Source organism: Acinonyx jubatus, chromosome D4 (assembly GCF_027475565.1).
Source record: "Acinonyx jubatus isolate Ajub_Pintada_27869175 chromosome D4, VMU_Ajub_asm_v1.0, whole genome shotgun sequence".
Taxonomy (NCBI): Eukaryota; Metazoa; Chordata; class Mammalia; order Carnivora; family Felidae; genus Acinonyx; species Acinonyx jubatus.
In genome coordinates, this window is record NC_069391.1 from 92,932,580 (window position 1) to 92,960,134 (window position 27,555).

General features: G+C 46.0%; 1 long non-coding RNA gene across 5 annotated transcripts; it reads left to right on the top strand.

The window, feature by feature from the left end:
- The first annotated feature begins 5,545 nt into the window (after positions 1 to 5,545).
- On the top strand, positions 5,546 to 22,843 carry LOC113594318 (uncharacterized). Of its 5 annotated transcripts, none has more exons than XR_008291369.1 (5): positions 5,546 to 5,698; positions 9,075 to 9,169; positions 10,425 to 10,514; positions 21,131 to 21,463; positions 21,990 to 22,843. It is a non-coding gene; the product is annotated as an uncharacterized LOC113594318 (long non-coding RNA). The 5 variants fall into 5 exon arrangements; XR_008291371.1 differs by having other exon boundaries at positions 21,330 to 21,463; XR_008291368.1 differs by lacking the exon at positions 9,075 to 9,169 and having other exon boundaries at positions 21,131 to 21,223; positions 21,330 to 21,463.
- Positions 22,844 to 27,555: the final 4,712 nt, after the last annotated feature.

The following is a 27,555-nucleotide window of genomic DNA, read 5'->3' on the forward strand; positions in this document are numbered from 1 at the left end:
CGGCTGTCAGCACAGATCCCAATGTGGGGCTCAAACCCACAGACTGTGATTTATTCTGAGAGTGGGTGGAAATACAGTTGAATAATCCATAAATGTTAGTTAGATGGTAAGCTTCCAACTCTGGATAATGAGCCTGGCCACTGGGGAAACACAGCTAACTGCAAATATAGTCTAGACTCTGTCAAATTATCCTCTGTTACAGTCTTTGTCACCTGAGATAGTGGTGAACTTTCACAGTTGGGACCTGGCAAACCTGCTGAGTCAGAGCCCCAGGACATAGGCACCTGCTCCAACTTTGCATTGCCCAACTCTCTTCCTGATGCTGCAATCAGTCCCAGATGTAATGTAATTTCAGAATATATATGTATATTCATATGCAGATTATCTAATGCCATATCTTCACATAAACTGCTTATTGACTTCATGTTTTCTGAGGAAGTAAGGCTTTCTGAGTTACAGACTGTAAGTGGGTTCTAAGCAAAACAGTTTTGCTCATGTAACATTGCAGTTATGACCTACATTGTGTAATGGAAACATCTTTTCTTTTTTTTTTTAGTTTTATTTATTTTTGAGAGAGAGAGAGAGACAGAGCGTGAGTTGGGGAGGGGCAGAGAGAGAGGGAGACACAGAATCCGAAGCAGGTTCCAGGCTCTAAGCTATCAGCACAGAGCCTGACATGGGGATCCAACTCATGAACTTTGAGATCATGACCTGAGCTGAAATCCAGAGTTGCATACTTAATCAACTGAGCCACTCAGGCGCCCCTACAATGCCACTTTTAAAAGGTCATTAAACTGGGGTGCCTGGGTGGCTCAGTTGGCTGATCATCTGACTTTGGCTTAGGTCATGATCTCACAATTTGTGAGTTCGAGCCCCCATCAGGCTCTGTGCTGACAGCTCAGAGCCTGGAGTCTGCTTTGGTTCTGTGTCTTCTTCTCTCTCTCTCCTCTGCCCGCTCACTCTCTGTCTCTCCCTCAAAAATAAATAAACATTAAAAAAATAAAAGGTAATTAAACTAAGGTTAAGTAGACAATAAAATAAACAGAAATTGCTTTAAAAACAGAAGGAAAGCCCCAAATACCACCTTCTATAGAGAACCCACAGTTCAGCTTTATTCAGAGCAAAGAAAAAAAGAAACTTTTGATCAGGCTGGAAGAAACTCAGTAGTACGTTTGGAATGTGTACTCAAACTACACATGCAAGGAGGCCAATATTCTGGGAAAACAACTGATTTGCTGCCGCATTTGTCTGCTGTTTGTCTAGTATTAACCACTATGAACAGGGCAGTGCAACCAGTATATGGAGCACTCCTTACAGTGTTACAGTGTCAGGCATAACATTTCACTTCTTTTCACACAACTACTTCTCAGTGTACCTGGGCTTCCTCTTCTTGAGGAAAATCATTTTTGTTTTTTTGTTCTGTTTTCAAATTTTTATTTAAATTCTAGTTAGCTAACATACAGTGCACTATTGGTTTCAGGTGTAGAATTCAGTGGTTCGTCACTATATATAACACCTAGTCCCCATCACAAGTACCCTCCATAGTACCCATCACCCATCTAGCCCATCCCTCACCCACCTCCCTCCATCAACCCTCAGTTTGTTCTCTGGGAAACTTGGAAAGGAAAGGAGAGTGAGTGTTAGGGGTTTATAGTGGAAAGGGGTCCAGGGTTAAGTGTTCCTTCAGGAATCCAAGGTAGGGTCTGACCAAAGGTGAATGATAGGTGAATAATAGGAGTTATTTCATAAATCATGGAAGGTAGGGGGTATTAATGCCAGTGTCTGCAGAAGTTTGTTAAAAGCTAATGTCTTGGAATATGTTTGGGATCTGGTTATTTTTAGATGTTATCAGGTATTTGGGGGCCTAGGACAAAACTCAGAGAATGATTAACTTTCTTGTTTCTCCCTTGGGGTAGAAACATAGCTTCTTTGGTTTACTCAGATGCAAGGTGAAATATAGAGAATGTGTGAACGGGGTTTTGCAGAGAAACAGCAGAGATGGAGACTTTCTTCCATTTCTCTGTCTCAGTTATATTGATAGGAGGTATCTAGAATAGCAAAAATCATGGAGACAAAAAGTAGAATGGTGGTTGCCAGGCCCTAGTGGGGAGAGGGAGGTGGGAAGTTGTTGAATGGGTATAGATTTTTCAGTTTTACAAGATGAAAAAGTTCTGGAGGTTGGTTGCAGAACAATACTGTTAAAAAGGAAACCACAGGCCCAAGGTGGAGACAGACACTTGCACCCAGGATGAGAAACTAAGACTTAATTGTAGTTTTAAGGAATTGAATTTTAAGCCAATCAATCTGGGATTTGCTGGTCACAATCAGTGAGGTGCTTTGTACCATGGGCCCTTACCAGCCCCCAAAGAAGTTGAGGTCATCTGCCTAATAGGAACCCCTTGCTTCCCCCTAAGGGAAGGTGGCTTGAAGCAATTCTTTCTTTTCTTGTGCTAATAACTTCTTGCTGCACCTTCCATCTCTAAAAACTTTCCATTTTGTATAACTCCTGGGAGTATCTTTCTGTTTGCTAGAAGAGATGTTGCCCAACTTATGTATTGCTTAATAAAGCCAATCAAATCTTCAAACTTACTGAGTTGAATTGTTTTTTTTTTTAAATGCTTATTTTTGACACAGAGAAACAGAGCATGAGTCGGGGAAGGACAGGGAGAGAGGAGGGGGGAGGCATAGAATCCAAAGCAGGCTCCAGGCTCTGAGTTGTCAGCACAGAGCCCAAGGTGGGGCTCCAATCCATGAGCCGAAGTCGGACACTCAATCGACTGATCACCCCGGTGCTGCAGTTGAATTGTTTTTTTAACATAGTAAATCTTAAATTTGAACAGGGCTTATTTTTTTTATCTGGGGAAGGGATAAGGTAGGATGGATAGCTGTAAACAGAATGGCTAGTGTTGTAAATATATTAAATAAACACAGCGGACTGAATCTTACAGGCCTTACGTTGAGGAAGATAGACCATGCTATATTCATCTGCTTCCCAGTGCTCAGGCCAGTGCCTGCCATGGAATAAGCAGTCAACACATTTTTGATGAAGGAATGGAGATACTGTTTTACATTTGCAGCCTAAAATGTAAAAGAAGCTTTGTAATATTAAAGCTGGAAACAGTTTTGCAAAAAAATTGTGTACTCAGATGTGTACTCAATGTGTAAAACTTGGGCTCCATCATGACCTGAGCTGAAATCAAGGGATGCACGTTGAAATGACCGAGCCCCCAGGCTCCCCTGCATATTCTAATTCTAATCTCTGATCCCCTGTGAACCTGTTTCTATCACTTGTTCTTTCTGCTTGTTCTTGTTAATGTTACCTGGTCTCCTCTTGTGTCAGTTTAAATTTGAATATTGTAGACAATGCATTGAAAATTCCTTCTAGAAATAATATGAGGCCCACAGGTCCTCCTGAGTCTCCTCCTGACTAGCAATCCAAATCACCTAATTACATTATCAGAAACTTCAAACTCCTAAGCCCCCAGATGTCTCAGCACCGGCTACAGTCTGCTTGCATTATCTTTGCTTTTTTTTTTTTTTTTTTATACCTTTACCTGTAATTCAGTGTTTCTCCCAGTGTTCTAATCCAAATGCAGGAGATCACCATGGGTGCCCCTGGGAGCTGGCATCCCATGTTCTCCCTCCCACCTCCCCCAGGATGTCACAAGCACTGCTAATTCATTCAGCCCCGACCTGGGCAAAAATGCCCGAATCCAGGCCTACGTCCCTACAAGTATGGCTTTTCTTGAATCTGTCTCCTAATTGCTCCCTTCTTGGCCGGCTCTCTGATGCCTTCAGACCTTTAAAAATAATTGGGAGCCTGGGATCCTGAGGGTGTGCAGGAACATCAGGTGTCTTCTTCCCCGGGGGCCTCGGGTCTGAGAAAGAGGAGGCAGTGCCCAGCGGAGCGAGTAAGCAGCAGACAGCATGTGCCTCACAGCCCAGATGGTCCGGCACCATCTCTCAGATGTCCTGCCTCCCAGGGGCTTGCGGCAGCTGCAGGGACCATCCCTGCCACTGGGGGCCCGCAGCTCAGGCTCACGGCCCCTGGCGTCTCAGCGCTCACTGCTGGCCGAATTTAACAAGAGAAGCCCCTCTTGTTCCAAAGGGTCCCACCCCTCTAATGACAATACCAATTACTGTGGAATTGATGGTTAGAGGGGAAAACCAGGTGTCCATGTGGGCACTCTCCACATGTGGCAGTCAGTTTTGTTGGAGACATGACCCACTGCAGGTTCTAGGTATCAGGGAAAAACAGGGTTAGGGTTAGAGTTAGGGGTTAGGGCTAGGGGTTAGGGTTAGGGCTAGGGTAAGGGGTAGGTCATGCTTGCACCCCCACTCTAAGCCGGAGGGTGTTCACACGTGGACACTGCCCCCCATTCGGTGAGGGAGGGCATTCAGGCAATAGCCCTACCCTCTGTGCAGGAGATTTTTCACACCATCGTCCTGCCCCCTCTTAGCCTGGTAGGGTTTCCCGTACCGGCCTGCCTCCCCTGCATGCAGGAGGGGGTTCTTGCATGCGACCTGCCACCCCCTCTGCATGTGAAGGTGTCACCCATGCTCTGGGCCTCCCCTCAGCGAGGGAGTAGTGATGCCACTATAAAAGCTGATGTTTCACAAATGGCTCTTTTCACTTCCACAGCTGAAGAAGCAGGCATTTCTTAAGCTAAGGGTTATGGTTAGGATTAACGTTAGGGGTCAAGGTAATTCTTAAGTCATGGTCGCACACCCACTTGGTCCTGGAGGTCTTCACGCAGGTGCTCCATGTGCGCCCCTTCATCAGCGATAATGGTGATTTTCCTTTTAAGTCAGATGTTTTCTGGGAGCCTGGGTGGCTCATTGGGTTAAGAGTCCCACTTCGGCTCAGGTCATGGTCTCTCAGTTTGTGGTTTTGAGCCCTGGGTCGGCCTCTATGCTGAGTGCTCTGATGTGGAGCCTGCTTCAGATACTGTCTCTCTCTCTGTCTCTGCCCCTTCCCGATTTGTGTTCTGTCTCTCCCTCTCTCTCTCTCTGTCTCTCTTTCTCTCCCAAAAAATGTACCTAAAAGCATTTTCAATCAGACATTTCCTGGATGGATCTTTTCACTTTCATTCCTGAAGAAGCAGACGTCTGTCTCGTCCATTGTTCTTTTGTTATCTCGGTATAGGTGACGACATGTACCACATTTCCCCAGCCAGCATTGGGGTCGTGCAGCGTTTCTTCTACTGTCCAGACATCTCTCAAGTACTGTGACACTGCATTTCTCTAGTGCATCCTACATGCTCCAGGAAACTGGGCTGTAACTGTGGACAGCAGCACTGTCCCATTGTCTTCTGGTGGTATTTCAGTAGGCTCTTCATTCACATCTTCGGTTACCTGAGTGTGTTCTGTCATCTTCTCTTATTTTTTTTCTGCTAGGCCACTGCTAGGACACCCAACAGGGAACCCGAAGCAGCAAGGGATCCAGGAGCAGCCCAGTTACCGCTTGGCTCCCACAAAATGGTCGCCTTGGAACTCTTTATGGAAAAGGAGAAAACACCACCACCACCACCACCACCACCACCACCACCACCACCACCACCACCGTTTCATAACCCTGCACTGAATGTGAAGACAACAACCACCCACCCCCAAAGGAAACTCTGCCAGGGTACATGTATAGTACCTACAGCATTGATCAAGTATTTTGGATCAATAAGTGAGGTTGTACTGTTGACTGGTAAGTATAAATCTAAATCCTTCAGAGGGGATTTTATTCTCTGAGGTCACCCCAACCTAAATTTTTGGCCCATGGGGAGATCTGTTGTCCCTATTGGTTGTATTGATGTAGTCTCTTTGGGCCAGTGAATTAAAGCTCCATAGGGTCTTATCCTATTCCTGTCTCTTCACGGGAAGGTCCATTTCACCAATTGGAAGAGACAGTAAAACCCTCGTGTGGCTGTTCATATGAGTCACTATTTAGGGAACAAGTGATTATGCTACCTTTGCATGGTCAGGATACCACAGCCTTTTCACGAATGTCCTTGGGTAGGCAGGGCCTCCAATACTAGAAATGTTAGAAGTGATGTGATTGGTAAACAGGTGGGGTTTGTGTTCCCTGAGTTCCTTTTACTTCTTTTCATCTTTCCTGATTGCCTATCTGTGTTGGGTTAACAATTGGTTTGATGTTGACGTTACAGTTAGGTTATTTTTATCTTAGTGTTAACTATCCGTGGTTATGCACTCTGATAGAAACTTATGCAAGGACAGACATTTCTTGTTGCACATACTAGCATTATTGCTTCTATTGTGAAATTCACCCAGTCTTAAGTTAGGAGCTGGTTGTCTATTTTTGGTATTTAGATCTTAAGATCATATACCAATGCCTGAGCCCTAGTACAAATGCTCATCGCCACATCCCTAACAGCTGCCTACAGTACGTGAATCATATTTTTTGGCCTTCTAGGACAGGCTCCATACACCTACATCGGTGATGGGGAGGTGTGATGCTTGCACCCCTCATCCGTGATGGAGGATTGTTATGATTGCACCCCTTCTGTGCCCTTTCACCAGCCATGTAGATATATCAAGTCTGCGCCTCTTCATGGGCCATGTAGGGGTGAACCGACAACACCCCTTTAGGGGCCAAGTAGGCGTGAACCATCTGCACCCCCACATCGGCATCCTGTACCCTTTCATTGGCATTGTGGGGGTGTGCCGCCAGCACCCCTTCATGGCCACTACAGTATTTGTACTGTCTGTGGTTTCAGGGATCCACCTGGGGTCTCCAGACATATCCTCATGGATAATGGGGGGCTTCTGTAGTCGTGTTCCTCTGTATCACATCTCCCCACACGACCCTCTTCTCCAGATAAATCTCATGGGATCAGGAACCACTTTTCCTTGCACTTTCTTCTTCGTGGAAACATCTTGCCTTTGCTTAGCATGGTAACTTTGCCCTCTCCGCCATCTCCTGGAGGTTCCCTTACCCTTGCAGTGCTCTTCACTCACTGCTTTTGGGTGTGCTGTCTGTCTCCTGTCGCAGTCCTGCACAAGTGGTAGTTTGTGCTGCGAGTGGCCGCAGGAAACTGCCTGGAACTGGCACTCTGGGACTGGACTGCTCTTCTCTCTGGTGCACATACAAGTAGCTTCCTTGTTGGCAGAAGTGGATACTGGTCATTGGTGGCAAGAGGTGATTTCACATTTGTTCACATTACCACTAGTGCTGGTGCGGAGTGATGGAGGACAGCATGCTGGAGGATCGTGGGTGGAGTCATCACTGTGGCCATGGGGGGCAGTTACAGAGCCTGTCTGGGGTCAGTTTTGGGTGCCTGGGGTATACGCAGGAAATAGGATACAAAGCAAGGGCGAAACATCAGAAAATGTATGGCCTCATGAGGTGAGTATCTTGTGTTTTGTTGCCAAGAGAAGCAGCTCCCCCTCGTCTGAGGAAAATAATCTTACCCCACCCCAAGAAACCCTAGAGGAAAGGTTTCAATGGTTTCACCTAAGACAATACTGTCGTGACAGAGAGCAGTGATCTTCAGGCTCCACATCTATCATCCGTGTTTACTTCCTGGAAAATAACGGGATGCCAGTGTACTCCAAACGGAGGTATGGGATCAGGTTATGCAGGATCAGGTGCCCATGCAAGGGAGTGGCAGGGTATTACCACTTCGCACTGGTAGGAGACTGGGGAACAAGTATGGGAGTGGATTCAAAGAGTATTAAACCAAAAGGGTGACATAGGATTGGCCGGACATGGATACACAGTTCCTCCCACAGGAAATGTAGTTTAATGTGTTGCCTTGAGAAGTGGGAACGGTCATAATAATGACTCAATGGCTGCCTGCAGTCAACTAGGTTGTAATATCAGAGCATCCCTGACTTTCTCAGGGAAGGAAGACTCCAAAGTCCGAGGGAGATGGGAATGGGGACCTGTTCTGCACACACCTGCTCTTTTACCACAAACTTGGTGGCCTATGAGAACAAAATTGTGTTCTCTCACAGTTCTGGGAAAATTCGCTTCATTAAGACTAAGTTGTCAGCAGGGCTATACTCCCTCTGGAGACCCCAGGGCTCCAGGGGACAGTGGATCTCTTCCCTCTGGTAGCTCCCAGTGCCCAGTGGCCACCAACCTCCCTTGGCTTGTGTCCACATCACCCCAGTCTGTCTCCCTGGACACAGTGCTCCTCGTTTGTCAAGTCTCTCTAAGGATGCTCGTGATTCCATCTAGGACTCACTCAGACAAGCCAGGACTCAAGATCCTTAACTAGGTCCCATCGATGGGAGTTAGATTCCAGGTATTAGGACTTGATTTCTTTGAGGGCTATTGTCCAGCCTAGTACAACGTGTCCTTCCATAGGGAGATAGCCAAACCATGTTAGCCCCGTGAGGTGGGTTGCTCACCGGTGAGCAGTGCCAGGGCACGCACTGCTGATAGACACTGCAGCAGGACCAAATCTCTGGAGAATTATGCCCAGAGGGGAAAAAGCGAATCTTAAAAAGGTCATGTGCTTTTTGATTCCTCTTGTATAATATTCTTGAGGTGTCAAAATCATAGAAATGGAGAGCAGATGAGGGATTGCCAGGCATCATGGAGGTGATGGGGGCAGGAAGAAGGTGGGAATGTCTGCTGTAAGAGGACAACACGGGAGTCCCTGTGGAGGGCTCAATGCTCTGTTTCTCGTGTGCATCACTTTCGATATCCTGGCCGTGATCCCTTTCTATAGGCAGAGGGAACATAGGGCATCTTCACCGTGTTTCCCAATCACACACAGTCCCAGCAACCTCACAGCCACCCACCTTGCTACATCTGTCCCCATGGCTCTGGCTGGTGCCCCATTGCCACAGTTGAGCCATGTTCCTAAGGGAGGAAGCCATCTCGCTAACGCGGCCCTTGCACGGCTTCACTCTCTCCTGCACGCCGGGGGTTTCCTCGGGACCCGGTCATCCTGTGCACCTGCAGCTGTTTCTCCTGGCCCATGGGGAGCAATCACTTCCCATCCACCCCACCTGTTTTGTCTTCCTACGTCCTAGCATTGCACGTGCTGGCGCCTGCAGACCTTCTCTCTGTCAGCTGAGTCTGAGAGGGCTTCCTCTCCCACTTGTTCTAGTTTTCATCTCATTAATGAACGACACATCGCTGAAGCTCACGGTGAAGTCTCAACCTCCAGTTTGCAGACTACGTGGCACCATTTTACAGACACACGTAATTACTTTAAAAATTCCTTCCTTCCTCCTCCCCCCACCCGGGCCACTGCTCACCAGTGTCTGTGTTGATCTGTCCTCATCTTCTTCCCACCTCCCATCAACTTTCCTCCTGTCCTTACTCTGGGGTGATCTCAGCCAGCCTCAGGCTTCTATCTACCAGCAGTTGGGGCCTGCAAGGCTTTATGCCCTGCCCCCAGCTCTTCATGTCTCCAGACGCCCGACTCCAATTGTGCACCACACAGGTGCTACCCTCCCCAGCCTCTGCTATCTCCCTGAAGGCATCTCCTCTCCCCCTCCCCTTGTTTACTGGGCTGTGGCCACACCCGCTCCCTCCCTGCTCCCTGAACATGTCAGGCACACACTCCTGCTTTAGGTCTTTGCACTCACTTTGCCTCGCTCTGTCTGGAATGTTCTCCCACATGCCCACATGACATACTCTCTCATTTCTGTCATATCTTTGCTCTGACGTCACCTGCTCAGTGGGGTCTCTGCTAGCTCTTTATCTAAAACGGAAAACTGCTCCTTCTCTGACCTGAACACCCGATCTGCCTTCCCCGCATTCTTTTTCTTCCCGGCCCTTGGCATCATCTGTTTTTCTTACTTGCTTGCTGTCTGTCGCCTGCTGCAGTCCCTGCCAGAATGTTGTCTCCATGGGGTCCAAAGACCAAACTAGCTTTGTTTAGGGTTGTTTCCTTAAGGCCCTAGGACAGTGCCTAACCCCTACAAAGGCTCAAACATCATTCGCTAAATAAGTGTTGGGATTTCGTATTAGTTTCCTGGGTCCGCCATCACAAAGTACCACACACTGGGTGGCTTAGGCAACAGAAATTGATTTATTTATTTTCTCACACTTTAGATCAGGGTATGGGCAGGGTGGGTCTCCTCTCTCCATGGCTGGTGGATGACGTCCTTCCCAGTGTCTTCACGTGGTCTTCCTTCTGTGTGTGTAGATGCCCACTCTCTTCTTATAGGACACGTTATCAGATTAGGGTCCCTCCCCTCAAATAAGCTCATTCACCTTGGCTTTACCTTTCAAAATCTGGTATCCAAATACAGTCACATGGGTAGTTAGTACTTCAACGTATAGATTTTGGAGGCAAATCCATTCCATAACAGGTTTCTATCTGTAGTACCTAGTCACTATTCACATGCGTTTTTTTTCCATATTCCCTTGCCCCCATTATTTGCTCACACAGTGCTAATCTCAGTTTTCCCTTAGCCCAAGTTATAACTCTATTTATTTATTTGTATAGGCTTGCACTTTCCCTGTACCACTATACTCCAAGTTCCTGGCTGGCACTGGAGTTACATCCTTAGCATGTACACCATAACCTCCAGGTGAGGTAAGTATGATTACTCTCATTTTGAAAAAATCTACAATCTGAGGCTCAAAAGAGAGTAGGTCTTGTTTCTGAGATCACAGTACTAGTAAGTGCTGTCATTTTGATAACTTTGTTCTCATGGGCTCCAAAGCCCAGTTTCTTTCATCTACCACACTGTCCCCAAGATGAATGGGGAAAAGTCATACTTCAGCCTGATATATTATAAGCAATGGTACCTGTAAAGCTGGTTTTACATTTCAGGAAATGGGATTAAGTTTAGAATCTGAGTAATTATACCCACAGGTTGAAGTTGAATCTCATATCCTTTTTTTTTTTTTTTTTTTTTACTGCTGCAATTTCTGTTATCCTTAATGATTATCTAAATGTATTCTTCCCTTGGGGCGCCTGGGTGGCTCAGTCAGTTGAGCGTCCAACTTCGGCTCAGGTCACGATCTCGCGGTCTGTGGGTTTGAGCCCCACATCGGGCTCTGTGCTGACAGCTCAGAGCCTGGATCCTGTTTCAGATTCTGTGTGTCTCCCTCTTTCTCTGACCCTCCCCTGTTCATGCTCTCTCTCTGTCTCATAAATAAATGTTAAAAAAAAAATGTATTCTTCCCTTGACAGAATTTAGCCACTAAGAATACTAAGAGAGTTTTTTCCTTTTTAGGAGGTCGGAATTATACAATGAATTCATAATGTCAAGGCAATAGCTGTTATTTTATCCTAAAATATAAAGGAAAAGGTGACTGCCTTTGTTGTAAGAGTTTACCATGTGTTCTTGGTAACATGCCTGAGCTCTATTGGTGAAAAACAATCGTACACTTTGAAAGTCAGTTATTTATAGTTAGGAGACTATCGTTCTTTCTTTGGGTGCAGCTGATTGTTTAAAATAGAACTTAGGATTTTTCTCCATAGATTTTATATTTTAGAGTGAGCTTTGCTTTAAAAAGTATGTTATATTTGCATGCATGCAAGTTGTGTAATCATTGAATTGACAGGAAAGCAGCTGTTAATAGTTGTCATTTGGACATGTAGATGGAAATAGTATAGGTCATGGTGTGACTCCTCACACCTGTTGAGCTCTGGTTTCATTTGGCATTTCCAAACCATTGCCCTGAGCTTATGGATGTTGATCGAGTGGCCATGTAATGGTTGTTTTCAATTGGTATCAGGGGGGTAGAGATGGCTGTTAAGTTGGGTGCAAGGAAGCTGTTGGTTCTCTGCTTCTATGTGTAGCTCCTAAAAATAGAAGACTAGAGCATCTTATTGAAATAAATTTTGTTCAAAGCAAATGCACCTTGTGAATGAGTAAAGGCTTAGATAATAATCAATGCATTTGGAGCCTGATATTAATTTGCGAATTTAATATAGGTGTAGGGGCATCTGGGTCACTCAGTTGGTTAAGCGTCTGACTTCGGCTTAGGTCATGATCTCACTGCTCATGACTTTGAGCCCCATGTCGGGCTCTGTGCTGACAGGTGGGAGCCTGGAGCCTGCTTCAAATTCTGTGTCTCCCTCTCTCTGCCCCTCCCCCACTTGCTCTGTCTCACTCTCTCTCTCTCTCTCTCTCTCTCTCAAATATAAACTAAAACATAGAAAAAAGGCCTAGAATAAATCTGTAGACAGTAACATACTTACGATGACTGTTGATTAAAACAAAGAAATAGCCTGAATCTCCAAGCATAAATAACTGTTCTTTCCCTAGGAACCCATCATATATCAGGTTGACCATTAAGCTGAGTGAAAGCATTAATCTTTTAATAACTTGGAAGAGCTAAGCATACTATCTTAGCTAGTAAGGTTTGGTATATATTGTTGTTGTAGACCTATTTTTTTTATTGATCAAAGAATTAATTTGAGGTCTCTTTTATTTGCTTTTTTTAAAAAATTATTTATTTATTTATTTTTCTTCTCTTTTTTTGAATTTTATTTTTTATTTTTTAAAAATTTACATCCAAATTAGCGTATAATGAAACCATGATTTCAGGAGTAGATTCCTTAATTCCCCTTACTCATTTAGCCCATCCCCCCCTCCCACAACCCCTCCAGTAATCCTCAGTTCTCCATATTTATGAGTCCCTTCTGTTTTGTCCCCCTCCCTTTTTTATATTATTTTTGTTTCCCTTTCCTCACGTTCATCTGTATTGTCTCTTAAAGTCCTCATATGAGTGAAGTCATATGATTTTTGTCTTTCTCTGACTGACTAATTTCACTTAGCATAATACCCTTCCATCCACGTAGTTGCAAACGGCAAGATTTCATTCTTTTTGATTGCTGAGTAATACTCCATTGTACACAAATACCACCTCTTCTTTATCCATTCATTCATCGATGGACATTTGGGCTCTTTCCATACTTTGGCTATTGTTGATAGTGCTGCTATAAACATAGGGGTGCATGTGTCCCTTTGAAACAGCATACCTGTATCCCATGGATAAATGCCTAGTAGTGCAATTGCTGGGTCGTAGGGTAATTCCATTTTTAGTTTTTTGAGGAACCTCCATACTGTTTTCCAGAGTGACCGCACCAGCTTGCATTCCCAACAACAATGCAAGAGAGATCCTCTTTCTCCACATCCTCGCCAACACCTGTTGTTGCCTAAGTTGTTCATGTTAGCCATTCTGACAGGTGTAAGGTCGTATCTCTTTGTGGTTTTAATTTGTATTTCCTTGATGAGGAGTGATGAGCATTTTTTCACGTGTCAGTTGGCCATCTGGATGTCTTCCTTGGACAAGTGTCTATTCACATCTTTCACCCATTTCTTCACTGGATTCTTTGTTTTTTTGGGGTGTTGAGTTTGATATAAGTTCTTTATAGATTTTGGATACTAACCCTTTATCTGATATGTCACTTGCAAATATCTTCTCTCATTTTGTTGGTTGCCTTTTAGTTTTGCTGATTGTTTCCTTCGCTATGCAGAAGCTTTTTATTTTGATGAGGTCCCAGTAGTTCGTTTCTGCTTTTGTTTCCCTTGCCTCCAGAGACGTGTGGAGTAAGAAGTTGCTGCGGCCAAGATCAAAGAGGTTTTTGCCTGCTTTCTCCTCGAGGATTTTGATGGCTTCCTGTCTTACACTGAGGTCTTTTATCAATTTTGAGTTTATTTTTGTGTATGGTGTAAGAAAGTGGTCCAGGTTCATTCTTCTGCATGTCGCTGTCCAGTTTTCCCAGCACCACTTGCTGAAGAGACTGTCTTTATTCCATTGGATAGTCTTTCCTGCTTTGTCAAAGATTAGTTGGCCATACGTTTGTGGGTCCATTTCTGGGTTCTCTATTCTGTTCCATTGATCTGAGTGTCTGTTCTTGTGCCAGTACCATACTGTCTTCATGATTACAGCTTCGTAATACAACTTGAAGTCTGGGCTTGTGATGCCTCCCGCTTTGGTTTTCTTTCTCAAGATTGCTTTGGCTATTCGGGGTCTTTTCTGGTTCCATTCAAATTGTGGTATGGTTTGTTGTGGCTCTGTGAAGAATGCTGGTGTTATTTTGATAGGTATTGCATTGAATATGTAGATTGCTTTGGGTAGTATCGACATTTTAACAATATTTGTTCTTCCTATCCAGGAACATGGAATCTTTTTCTTTTTGTGTGTGTCATCTTCAATGTCTTTCATAAGCTTTCTATAGTTTTCAGCATATAGATTTTTCATCTCTTTGGTTAGATTTATTCCTAGGTATTTTATGGTTTTTTGTGCAACTGTAAATGGGATCGATTCCTTGATTTCTCTTTCTGTTGCTTCATTGTTGGTGTATAGGAATGCAACCGATTCCTGTGCATTGATTTTATATCCTGCCACTTTGCTGAATTCATGGATCAGTTCTAGCAGTTTTTTGGTGGAATCTTTTGGGTTTTCCATATAGAGTATCGTGTCATCTGCGAAGAGCGAATGTTTGACCTCCTCCTGGCCAATTTGGATGCCGTTTATTTCTTTGTGTTGTCTGACTGCAGAGGCTAAGACTTCCAATACTGTGTTGAATAATGGTGGTGAGAGTGGGCATCCTTGTCTTGTTCCTGAGAAGGAACAAGGGGGAAAGCTCTCAATTTTTCCCCATTGAGGATGATATTAGCGTTGGGTCATTCATATATGGCTTTTATGATATCTAGGTATGATCCTTCCATCTGTACTTACTTGAGGGTTTTATCAAGAAAGGATGCTGTGTTTTGACAAATGCTTTCTCTGCATCTATTGAGAGGATCATGTGATTCTTGTCCTTTCTTTTGTTGATGTGATGAATCACATTGATTGTTTTGTGGATATTGAACAATCCCTGCATCCCAGGTATAAATCCCACTTGATTGTGTTGACTAATTTTTTAAATGTGTTGTTGGATCCGTTTGGCTAATATCTTGTGGAACATTTTTGTGTCCATATTCATCAGGGAAATTGGTGTTTAGTTCTCCTTTTTAGTGGGGTCTTTGGTTTTGGAATCAAGGTAAATCTGGCTTCATAGAAAGAGTTTGGAAGTTTTCCTTCCATTTCTATGTTTTGGAAGAGCTTCAAGAGAATAGCTGTTAACTCTTCCTGAAATGTTTTGTAGAATTCCCCCGGAAAGCTATCTGGCCCTGGGCTCTTGTTTGGAGATAAAAAAAAATTTTTTTTTCCTTAATGTTTATTTATTTTTGACAGAGAGAGAGAGAGAGAGAGCATGAGCAGGGGAGGGGCAGAGAGAGAGAGAGAGAGAGAGAGAGAGAGAGAGAGAGAGAGAGAGACAGAATCCGAAGCAGGCTCTAGGCTCTGAGCTGTCAGCACAGAGCCCAATGCGGGGCTCGAACTGACCACGAAATCATGACCTGAGCCAAAGTCAGACGCTCAACCAACTGAGCCACCCAGGAGCTCCATGTTTTTGGAGATTTTTGATTAGTAATTCGATTTCTTTACTGGTTATGGGTCTGTTCAAATTTTCTATTTCTTTTTTTTCAGTTTTGATAGTTTATATATTTCTAGGAATTTGTCCATTTCTTTCAGATTTCCCATTTATTGGGGGTACAATTGTTCGTAATATTCTCTTATTATTGGTTTTATTTCTGCTGTGTTGGTTGTGATCTCTCCTCTTTCATTCTTGATTTTATTCATTTGGGTCTTTTCCTTTCTCTTTTTGATTTAACTGGCTAGTGGCTTATCAATTTTGTTAATTCTTTCAGACAACCAGCTTCTGGTTTCATCGATCTGTTCTACTGTTTTTTTCTTCTTTAGCATTGATTTCAACAGCATTGATTTTTGCTCTAATCTTTATCGTTTCTTGTCTTCTGATGTTTTTGGGTTTTATTTGCTGTTCTTTTTCCAGCTCTTTAAGGTGTAAGTTTAGGTTGTGTACCTGAGACCTTTATTCCTTCTTTAGGAAGGCCTGGATTGCTATATACTTCCCTCTTATGACTACCTTTGCTGCTTCACAGAGGTTTTGGGCTGTAGTGTTATCATTTTCATTGGCTTCCATGTATTTTTTAATTTCCTCTTTAACTTCTTGGGTAGCTCATTCATTCTTTGGTAGGATTTTCTTTAGTCTCCAAGTATTTGTTTTCTTTCCAAATTTTTTCTCATGGTTGAATTTGAGTTTCATAGCGTTGTGGTCTGAAAATATGCATGGTATGATCTTGATCTTTTTGTACTTGTTGAGGGCTGATTTGTGTCCCCAGTATGTGATCTATTCTGCAGAACGTTCCATGTGCACTGGAGAACAATATATATTCTGCTGCTTTGGGATAAAATGTTTTGAATATATATGTTAAGTCCATCTGGTCCAGTGTGTCATTCAAAACTATTGTTTCCTTGTTGACTTTCTGTTTAGATGATCTGTTCATTGCTATTGTTATGGAACCAGGCTGGAATGCTGGCAGAAAAACCAAGTGGCACTTGGAGATCTTGGTGGGTTGGAGATTTATTTTACACTGGCGGGCTGAGAGGAGACTGTTTCTCCAAAATTGTTAGCCTGGAATGCAAGTGTGTGGGGGGGGGTAATTTATAGCCGACAGCTTCCATATCTGCTGGGGTTTTCGCGTGCATGGCAAACAAAGGAAGAAGAACCCGGAGGAGGGGTCTCTAAGCTGGAGACCAGAGTTTGTTTTAGCCCTGTCGGCCATCTTTGGCATACTTTACTTTTTCAACGTTCCCCCTTTTTGATGCCTTAAAAAAAAAACTTTAGTAGGCATCACCTTTCAGTTTTATAGGTTGATACTCTCGGAGGGCTAAGATACTTGCAGTAGTTTGGCAGGCAACAGTGTTTTCAGCAAAATGTACCACAGCATTCAGTATACAAGGACTGATGGATACAAGTAAAATTATGGAGAGGAGGGGACCCACCAGGGCAGGAAGCCAGGATGCCCAATCTCTGAGATCTCATCCTTTCCATTGATTGATACTTTTCTGTTGTCTACCTTGAATTATTTCCTTGAGTTCCTTAACCTTAGTTGTAACTATTCCCGACTGGTTTACAAAATACCAACATTCCTCCCCCAGAAAGATTCAAGTCTCTCCTTTTTCTGAAGTGAGGAGGTGGAGAGCTTGCCTATTTTGGAGGGTCACTGCCACCAGAGAGTTCATTTGGTTTTGTAAGGTTACCAGAGAATCTGCCACCCGTTCCATGTCTTCATTTATCTCTTGAGATAGTCTATGGTATAGTCCAACAGATGAACCTATGCCTCCTTTTCTGGTTCCTGTTCCTATCACAATTCCTGCTCCTATCAGAATGGGTAGCAGGATAGCCTGTTTAGCCCGGGCCTTGGGGCTAAAGGCTGTTAAGAGCTGATCTTCAGTGTATACGGATATCTCTGGGGTTAGGAAGATGGAATAACATATTTGAGCCCAGTTGGCCTCTAAGCATCGGTAGGCTGAATTAGAACACAGATAGAATACTCCAGGGGTTGAACACAGGGTTGCATTCCTCTTTAAAGTTACATTTCTTCTACATAGAGAGGTACAATTCATACCTTCAGGGACTGTGCAGATTAGATTGTCGGCATTTGTGAGATGGATCACAGTGGCCAGGGGTCCAGTTAAGACACAGGTGTTGGTTTTGAGATTTTCAGGAGCTTTTCAGGACAAAGGTATGGGAGTAGCTAAGTAAACCCTCTGACTGAGGGGCTAGCACATCCAGCAGGTTTGGGTGTGATTATCTATTTTATGGAGGACTTGTAGAGTAGTGTTGGCCCAATGCTGGAGTGGGGAATTGGTAAGCATGTGACTGAGGGCTGAAAGTTTCAAACCTTGCTAGGCTGCCGGGGGAGTGGTCGCCCTTATGGCTTGTATTATCCTATCCTGGGTATCCTTTATAACTTTTTGAAGGAACCTGTCTTGCACCCCTCCTCCATCTGAGATCCCCCATTGAGTAAGGTAAGTGTAGCAAACAAGCTTCCCTCTCTGGAGGCCCTTGTTATGACATGGGTTCCTGACATTTTGGGTTATCTCTATGGTCCAATACTTAGCCCTTAGGGCACCGGGTAACTGACAGAGAGTGGGTGTTTTTCTCTTGTAGCAATCTTTGTGGAGGTAGGTGAAGGCCCTGAACACTCTTGATCCCCTTTTTATCATATAGCAATCCTGGGGGCAAAGTGGTAAGCAGCAGTTTCAGGGTGAGAGAGGTTATCATAATACACTGGCAATACTTAATAATCCTCCCATCCAAAGGAGGTATGTGAGACCCAGCATGCATCTTTTGTCCCATGTCCAGCTTGTTGGTGTAGTCTCTATCAGCCCAACAATAAGATCAGGGCTATGGCATCAGTAAGGGGCAAGGGCTGGCAGAGTTTCATCCAAACCCCTGGGCTAGGTTCATGCATTGATTCCTCAGACTTCTGCCATGCACAGGCCAGCCAGCTTCTGGGTTGTGGCTGGAACAGGGCTGGAGGTCTCAGGGGCCAGTTTCCCTTTGGATGGTCAGTTTAAGTGGGTTGACTGGATCTGGATCACTTCACCAGGTTGTGGGTTCTTCTGAGTTGGCCTTGTTAACTCTGGAGTGATGGACCCATGGGATGATACCTGAAACTTTAAGGGTTGCTGGAGTTGTTAGAATAGCAGTATGTGGCCCAGTCCACCATGGTCTAAGAGGTTCCCTCTTCCAGTCTTTGACCCACACAGAGTCTCCTGGCTGAAAGGGGTGAAGAGGGGTCCCTAAGGAAATTGGGGCCCTCTCTATGGTGTATCTCTGTAACTTATTTAGGACTGCCCCAAGGTCTGGAGCTGTTCTCTTCTTCCTTTGTCTCCAATCTGGTGTAGGTCTCCTGGGAGTTTTCATAAACATGGTTGGGGGGAGTTCACCCATATAATAACTCAAAAGGGGAGAATCCCAGTGCCCCAGGCATGCATCAGCATGCAGGAGGGCCAGCAGTAGTAAATCTGGCCATGGGAGATTAGTCTCTTGGTGGAAACTTAGCCAGGGTTTCCTTGAGGGTGTGATTCATCCGCTCTACTTTTCCTGAGCTCTGGGATCAGTAAGCAGTGTGCAGTTTCCAGGTAATGTTGAGGGACTTTGTCAGAGTTTGTATAATGTCTGCCACAAATGCAGGTCCATTATCACTGTGTATGGTTAAGGGTAGGCCAAACCAAGGCACAATCTCCCATAGAAGGGCTTTGGCCACCTTGCAACTTCATTCCTTTCTGGTCGGGAATGCTTTGACCCATCCCGAGTATGTGCAGATTATTACAAGAAGGTACCTGAACCCTTTATTTGGTTGTATGAGTCTTCAAAAGGGGTGGCCCCCATCCTTTGCATGCCAGGTGGGGGCCATGGGGCAGACAAAGCATTATTTTTGGCACACGTTGCACATTGTTCACTGACAGCTCAGCATAATGCCAGCAGCTGGCTGATATAGTAGTTCTTTTTGAGGAGGGCTTCCAGTGCAGTTTTCCCTAGGTGCATGAGTTGGTGATACTCCTTCACTAGGTATTTTCCCATAGATGGCGGGACAAAGATGTGCCCATTTGGCATGACCCCCCCATCCCTCTTTGCTTAGTGTGCTCCCTTCTGTCAAGGCCCAACTTCTTTCTTCATTTGTGTACAGGGATGGAGAGGCTTCCCTCTGGGGCGCAAGAGTCATAGTGTAGGTAGAAGCTTCACCTGGGTCATCACAGGTGGCCGCTCTGGCTGTTTTGTCAGCCAGGCGATTTCCTTGAGTTATGGCGTTGTCTCCTTTCTGATGTCCCTTACAGTGTAGGATAGCTACCTTGTCTGGCAGCCATATGGCCTCAAGAAGCTTTAGTATTTCTTCCTTGTTTTTGATAGTTTTCCCTGCAGCAGTAAGGAGGCCTCTTTCTTTATAGGTGGCCTGTGTACAGGCACAGTAGTGAAGGCATACCAGGAATCAGTGTAGATGTTAACTCATTTACATTTGCTAAGGATGAGGGCTCGGGTTAAGGCATCCAGTTCAGCCCATTGTGCCAACTATCCTTCTGTCAAGGCCTTGGCTTCCAGAACTTCAGTGGTTGTGGTTACCACATATCCTGCTCTTTGGCTGCCCTCTTGTAAATAGCTGCTCCCATCACTGAACAGGGTGATCTCCAGGCTTGTTATAGCCTGGTCTTGGAGGTCTGGGCGGCTGGCATAGACTTCATCCACTACTTTGGAACAGTCATGGTCAGGTTCTCTCTCCTCCGTGGGAAGGAAGGTGGCTGGGTTTAGTATTCTTACTGTTTCGAGAATGACCCTTGGGTTTTCATAGAGAAGGCCTTGGTATTGTGTCAGTTGAGAATTGGAGAAGAAAAGATATCCTTGGGTGTTCATGAGGGACATGACCACATGTGGGACCTTAACATTAAGCATTTGTCCCAGTGTGAGTTTGTCTGCCTCCTTGTTGAGCAGGACTGTGGCTGCCAGTGCTCTGAGGCACGGTGGCCATCCTGCAGCCACAGGGTCAAGTTTTTTTGACAGGTAGGCCACTGACCATTGCCAAGGCCCCATGGTCTGAGTGAGCACTCCAAGGGCTATTTTGTCCTTTTCATGTATGAAGAGATTAAAGGGCCTCTCTATGTCAGGCAAACCCAGGGCTGGGGCTTGTCCCAGAGCCAACTTTATTTCTGTGAAAGTGGCCCTTGCCTCCTGAGTCCATGCGAGGGGGTCCCGGTCTGGCCCTCCCAACAGGTCACAGAGGGGCCTCACTATGGCTGAGAATCCAAGAATCCAAATGCAACAGAACCCTGTGGCCCCTAAAATTCACGCAAGCCTCATTTTGTTTGGGGCTGTGGCTGTGTGGTGATAACTTTCTTCCTTTCCGGTCCTAGTTCTCTTTTTCCTTTTGTGAGGAGGAAGCCTAAGTATCGGACCTGCTGCTGACAAATCTGTGCCTTCTTCCAAGAGGCTTGGTACCCCAAGTAGGACAGGAGCTGCAGGAGGGTCTTGGTACCTTTCATACAGTCTTCTTGGGTGTTGCTGGCATGGAGGAGGTCATCTACATATTGAAGGAGAACACACCCTGTGGTTTCCCTTGGGAGGTCAGCAAGGTCTGTAGCTAGTGCTTCCCCCGAAAAAGTGGGTGAGTTCTTGAAACCTTGGAGAAGTTGTGTCCAGATCAGCTGCCTCTGGGGCCTTGTAACAGGCTCAGTCTATTCAAAGGCAAATAATGGTTGACTTTGAGGAGCCAGGTGGAGGCAGAAGAAAGCATCCTTTAGGTTCTCTGAGCTTGGTCAGGTGCTCTTGTATACCCATTCTAGCCTCGAGTGGAAGAGAGTACTGCCTTTGTCTCTGAGGTTGGGCTCCAGGGATCAGGTCAACAACGGTGGGGCCCCGACTGCAAGCTAGTCCGGGTGGGTTATCTTCAGCCCATACAGAGGGGAATGTAAGCCTGAATTCTGAGGGGCTACAGGGTAGGGCCTGAGCACAGAATAGTCTCCATTCTTCTTCCCTTGGCAGGGTAATCACCAAGACCAGGGTTTCCTTCTGCATTGGGTTTAATTGGAGGCTACTATGTCCAGTGGGTTCAAAAGTTATCTGGGCCCCAAGTTTGGAGAGCAGATCCTGGCCCAGGAGAGGAATCGCACAGTCAGGTAAGTAGAGGAACTCATGCTGGACCTTGTGACTCCCAACTTCACATTGTCAAGCTCGACAAAGGGCTTCTGCATCGCCCGTGTCCCAGTAGCCCCAAGTATGGTTGCTGTCTTTTGGCTGAAGGGCACCACCTAGGAAATAACAACCGAGTGTTCAGCCCCAGTGTCAACCATGAAAGTTACTGTTCGGCCCCCTACCTTCATTTCCACAGTGGGCTCATGGAGGCCAAGAGAGAAAAAGTCCGGTCCCCCTCAGTCCAATTCTATCTTCGCCAGACCAACAAAGTTCTCATCTTGAGGTTCCTCCTGATATTGGCTGGGTTTTGAGGGCCCCTTTCGATTCGGACATTTATTCTTCCAAAGTCCTTTTTCTTTGCAGTATGCACATCGGTCCTTGCTAAGGGAGCTGTGGGCTTCCTCCTTTTTGGTGGTTGGGGTCTTACCATCTTTGCAGTGTCTGTTTCCTTTAGTGCTGCTGCAAGAAGGGTGGCCTTCTTTTTTAGTCTTCTCTCCACTTCTCTTTCAGCTGTGACTTCTCTGTGTATGAAAACTGTACTGGCAACCTCTATCAGCTGAGTGATATTCATCCTGGCAAAGCCCTCCAGCTTCTGGAGTTTTCTTCTGATATCTGGGGCGGCCTGTGCCACAAAAGAGGTATTTACAATTTGTTGACTTTCTGGTGCCTCGGGGTCAAACGGGGCGTATACACGGTATGTTTCACATAATTTTTCATAGTAGTCTCCGGGAAACTCCCCAGGCTATTGTGTGACTGGCCATATTTTAGTCATGTTTATGGGCTTTTTGGCTCCAGCTTGGATTCCCTGAAGGAGGGCTTCCTGATATCATCAGATGTGGGCTTGTCCTTCTTCTGTGGTAAAATACCATGTTGGGCATTCTTCAGGTGTGGCACCTTGAGCCCAGACAGCAGGGTTATTAATCCCCGGCAGTGCGTGATCTTCTAGGTACTGTTGTGTTTCTCTCATTATTTATTTTTTTCCTTCTGTATTAAACAGAGTACAGAGTAACTGTTGACAATCTTCCCAAGTTGGTTGGTGGGTCTGGAAGAGGGACTCCATCAAGTCAACCATTGCTTGTGGCTTTTCAGAGTATGATGGAGTGTTGTGTTTCCAATTGAGGGGGTTGGTTGTAGAGAAAGGTTGATAATATATCATGGAATGGCTGGGCTGGACTGTTACATCCTCATTCTCTCTTTCAGGTTCTCTCATCTCCCTTACAGACATTTTGAGAGCATTAGGTCTAGGTCTGGGGCACAATCTGGCTGCTGGCCCTTGTGGGGGAATATTCTCTGGGTCCAAGAGGGCTGGGGAGATGGGCGTGGGAAACGGATGACACTGGCAGTGGCCGAGGATAGACAGATGGGGGAGGAGTTTCAATCTCAGGGGCAGTGGGGAGGGAGCTTGACGAGTCATAAGGAGGTGGGAAGATGATATCTTCCCTCGCATCTCCTTTAAATATTAGAGGAGCGGTGGGTCACTTCTTTGGCTCCCTGGGTGAGTCTCCGGATAAAGTGGCTAAAACCTTTGCCTGGTTCTGTTTCCTAACGATGAATTGCACCCAAGGTGGGGGGTTTTGGGCAATTTCAAGCCAGGAGTCGATGTATGGAAATTGATCAGGGTGGCCTGGGTTCCCTGTGACTATTAGCCAAACCTGCTGCACTATTTGAGCATCTAATGTCCCTTCTGAGGGCCATCCTACATTGAATATGGGCCATTCTAGTTCACAAAAGGTCCTTAACTTCCCGGGTGCCATTTTCACCCCTTAATTGCCTGAAAATCCCTTTAAAATTTTTTTGAGCATGACCTCTAAAATCGTAGGCTTACTCTGTTTTGATCCCATTATTGATTTCTTTCTTGTGTTCGGTGTTGCAAAGACAGACAAAGGAAGGGTATCCCCTCGGATGAGATGACCAATCAGATACTCCTCTGGTCGCATTCCTGAGGGAAACTTTAGGTGAGGTTTGGCCATAGCAGACTCAGCTTTGTGATTTGCGATTGGAATCTGATCTGATACTGCCCTAGACCTTATATGCTCACCACAACACAGGAGAGCCCATTCAGACTTCATAGACTTTTGGGGATCCTAAGGGTGCCTGTCCGTGGAGCCACAAACTCGAACTCGACTGGCAAGCCTGGTCAAGTCGCACATTCTCTCTCTCTCTCTCTCTCTCTCTCTCTCTCTCTCTCTCTGTCTCTCTCTCTCTCTCTCTCTCACACACACACACACACACACACACACACACACACACACACACACGAGTCAGAGTCTATTACATTCCTTCCTGCAAAATTCTCTACCTGTGAGACCTGTTAAGGCCTCCAAGGATTGATCAGGTCCCCCCTTCCACCCTTTTGGGTGGGCCTGACTTCTTTGGGGCCCTGGCCTTACTGGTTCCAATGTCAGGTCCAGGTCCTCGCCTACCAGGTCTCTTTGAGTCCAGTGGGAACAACAGAGCAGGGCTGGCCCAAGGCGACCAAGTAGGAGACTGCCACAATTCAGGCAGGTACACCTTCTCCTTTGCGATCCCTCGCTCCGTCACCACCTTGCCATTCTTCCAAACTGGTGGCAACACTGGGCCAGCACAGTTGGGTTTCCTGGTCAGGGAACCAGATATGTTAAGGAACCAGGCTGGAATGCCAGCGGAAAAACCAAGTGGCACTTGGAGATCTTGATGGATCAGAGATTTATTTAAAACCAGCGGGCTCAGAGGAGACCATTTCTCCAAAGATCTGAGTGCCAAATGCAAGTGGGGAGGGCAATTTATAGTTGTCAGCTTGCATATCTGTGGGGGTTTTCCTACGCGCAGAAAACAAAGGAAGAAGAACCCAGAGGAGGGGTCTCTAAGCTAGAGACCAAAGCTTGTTTTAGTCACATCAGCCATCTTTGGCACAGTATTTTATTTATTTTTCCAACATATGAACTGGCACCAAATGCTGTCCCTCCTTAATTCTTCCCAAGTCCCATCGGAGAAGACTCCAGGGCCAGATTCTCCCTCCTGGTTCCAAGGGCCCTGGGTGACTCCTTCTGCCTGTTCAACAACTAGGACTCAAAGGTCATGGGGGACACTCCTGTGGCCCCAGGTGTCCATCTCTGCCTGTCTTTCCCATGCCCTGCTGGAGGGTAAAGTGAGGGCCAGAGCTAGTGAGGTGGCTGGGAAAGGGTAAAAGGACCGAAGGCAGCCTAGGGGGGTGATTCCACTTGTTTGCAAGACCGTGGCTCACTGCCCCATTCACGATCCCATGGATCTGCTGCCTCTTAATGTTGGGGAAGTGGATAAAGTACACCAAAGATGGCTGATTGGACTAAAACGAACTCTGGTCTCTAGCTTAGAGACCCCTCCTCGGGTTCTTCCTTTGTTTTCTTTGCGCATGAAACCCCCCACAGATATGGAGGCTCTCGGCTATAAATTACCCTTCCCACTTGCATTCCGGGCTAAGACCTTTGGAGAAACAGTCTCCTCTGAGCCCGCTGGTGTAAAATAAATCTTCAATCCACCAAGATCTCCGAGTGCCACTTGGTTTTTCCGCCAGCGTTCCAGCCTGGTTCCGTCACAGTTCCAGAAGGAGAATACGAACCTTATTCTCAAATACTTTTGGATGAGATCAATAATCCATCTTTGCAAATTCCAGGCTGCAGGCTCTGGGGGCAGCCCAATTCAGCAAATTCACACATACAACCAGTACACACACAGACACGAAATACAGATACACACAGATACTCCCACAGGGACACATGTACCTGAGAGATGCATATAATAGTCACAGACACAGAGATTTGCACAGCAGATATATGCTTATTCAAAGACATAGACACAGATACACATGCATACAGATAAACACAAGAGGAAAATGATGAGGGAACATAAGACAAGCTTCCAGGCCTCAAAACCCCACTCCCACCCCCAGGTGGGATATGTGTGATATCCCTTGGGTACTCCCAGCTGCCCAAGAACAAAGCAAAAGGAAAAAAAACAAATGGTTAACTGATAGAGATTATAGTCCTTCAGGGCCTGTCTCCACCTATTTACAAACAACAGTAAATCATTTGAAAAAGGCAATCTTATCAATAGACTAATCTCCAGAAACCTATGGACTTGGTTTCCTAGAGCCCCAACATCATCCCTCCGTAGGGATGTAGGAAACTAAGGCAGAAGGAAATGGCAGATAGAACTAAATTTCCTTATAACCTGCAGCCTATTGACAGATACTTGAGGCCAGCAGAGTGAAATATTTCTCCAGGAACTCCCTATGTCTTAATGTTAATGCTTTGCTAGAGGGCAAACAACCCTAGTTTGACAATAGCTAGGTCGCCAGTATTCTGGGAGTCTTCTTTAGCATATGAAAGTCTCATTGGAAACTTCCTTTGGACTTGACCTCCCCCCAGCTCCATAGTATATAACTAGTCTATCCTCATGGTGCCTGGGCAGCTCTTCAGCCAGGGCCACTGGTCCTGTCCCCGTGCTTTAATAAAATCACGTTTTTGCACCAAAAACTACTTCAAAAATTCTCTCCCCACGAATCCCACTGACACCCCAAAATCTCATCAGAAAACATGAAAACAACCAAATAACAGGAAATTTATGTCCACAGTCAATACACCCACAGACACAGTACTCCGACTCACAGGTGCATGATACAGATTGCGCACGCGCGCGCGCGCGCGCGCGCACACACACACACACACACTTCAGGACAGCTCTGGCACTCCAGTGGAGGTCACTGCAAGAAGAAGGTTTGCACAGACCCTGGCATGACCTGTCCCATCTAAGTTGTCATGGAAGGAGTTGTTTTCCTGGTTCCAACCCTGTGCTGGGTATGTGCCCCATGCCAGTGCCTTATGGAAGGTTGTGCCCAGGCCTGGATTCCAGAGTGGCCAGGGTAGGGTGGCCACAGGGACGGGGGCACAGGGTAGAGACAGGGTACACTTAGAGTGGGGGTGTTGCATGAGGCCAGGTCAAGTGAGGGAGACAGGCGAGCCTTTCCAGAGTCCTTGGTTGTGTCAAAGTGGGCTGCGCCCTCTCCCACAACAATAATAGCACTAATGGCATCATCAGGATTAGTATATGATAGCATTATCATCATCACAGAGATGAATGACCGTCAGCCTGAGGTGCATGAGCTGGGCTGTGACCTTGCTGTCTGGTTTGGCCTCAGCTTTTGTACAGGCTGACCTGGAGCAAAGCTGGACTATGGGGCCAAGCATCTTTGTGGCCCCTGCTCCCTCTGGAGTCCCCAGGCCCCAGCTTCCCACTCTCCCAACATCCCCTCCCAGACCCAAGTCAGCAGTGAGCCTTTTCTCAGCCTGGGTCCAGCCTTCCTCTTGAGGGCTCTGAGCCTGGTTCCCCATTTGTGCAAGGGGTTAGAGATGGTACTGCAGCTGGGTCCTGAGTGATGATGTCTGCAAAGGCAAAGGCTTGGCACAGGCCTGAAACTGGAGGGAACTGTGTTTTTCACCTTTGTTGCCTTTAACAGCTGTGCAACTTTTAACGCACCAGACTGGGAAGACACATGCCCCAGGGAGGTGATGATGCTGATATCCACTAGTAGTCAGCACGTGGCTTCCTCTTGTCCCCAGCACAGTTCTAGACACAGGCATGGACACTCCCATTTTACTGAAGGAAACCAGCCCAGGCTCACACAGCTGGTAAGCAACACACTGGATCTCAAACTCTAGGCTCCTGGCCCTGCTACTAGGAGCAATGAAAAGCTCCCCAGATGGGAGGCTGACATTGGCTTTGGGGACAATTCCTCACCTCCATGAATGATCTCACTTGTTCAAGGCCCCCCAGACTCTGTTCACTGCCTCTTCTTTCCCTGGTCCCTGCTCCAGTTATAATCAGGGTGACCCTGGCCACCCTTCTTGGAATTCCCTAGGCCCCCTTATAGACAGGGCCTCTCTCCCATTCACTTTTGGGCCAGTCGGACTCCACCATCTCTGGAGCTAGCCTCTCCTTGTATAACCAGGACAGCCCAACACTGGGGCTCTTTAGGCAGGCATCAGGATCTAAAGAGAATGTAACACTATTGATTTTTCACTCCTGCTTTGTTTTGGTTTTGGTTGTTTTGTATGGTTTC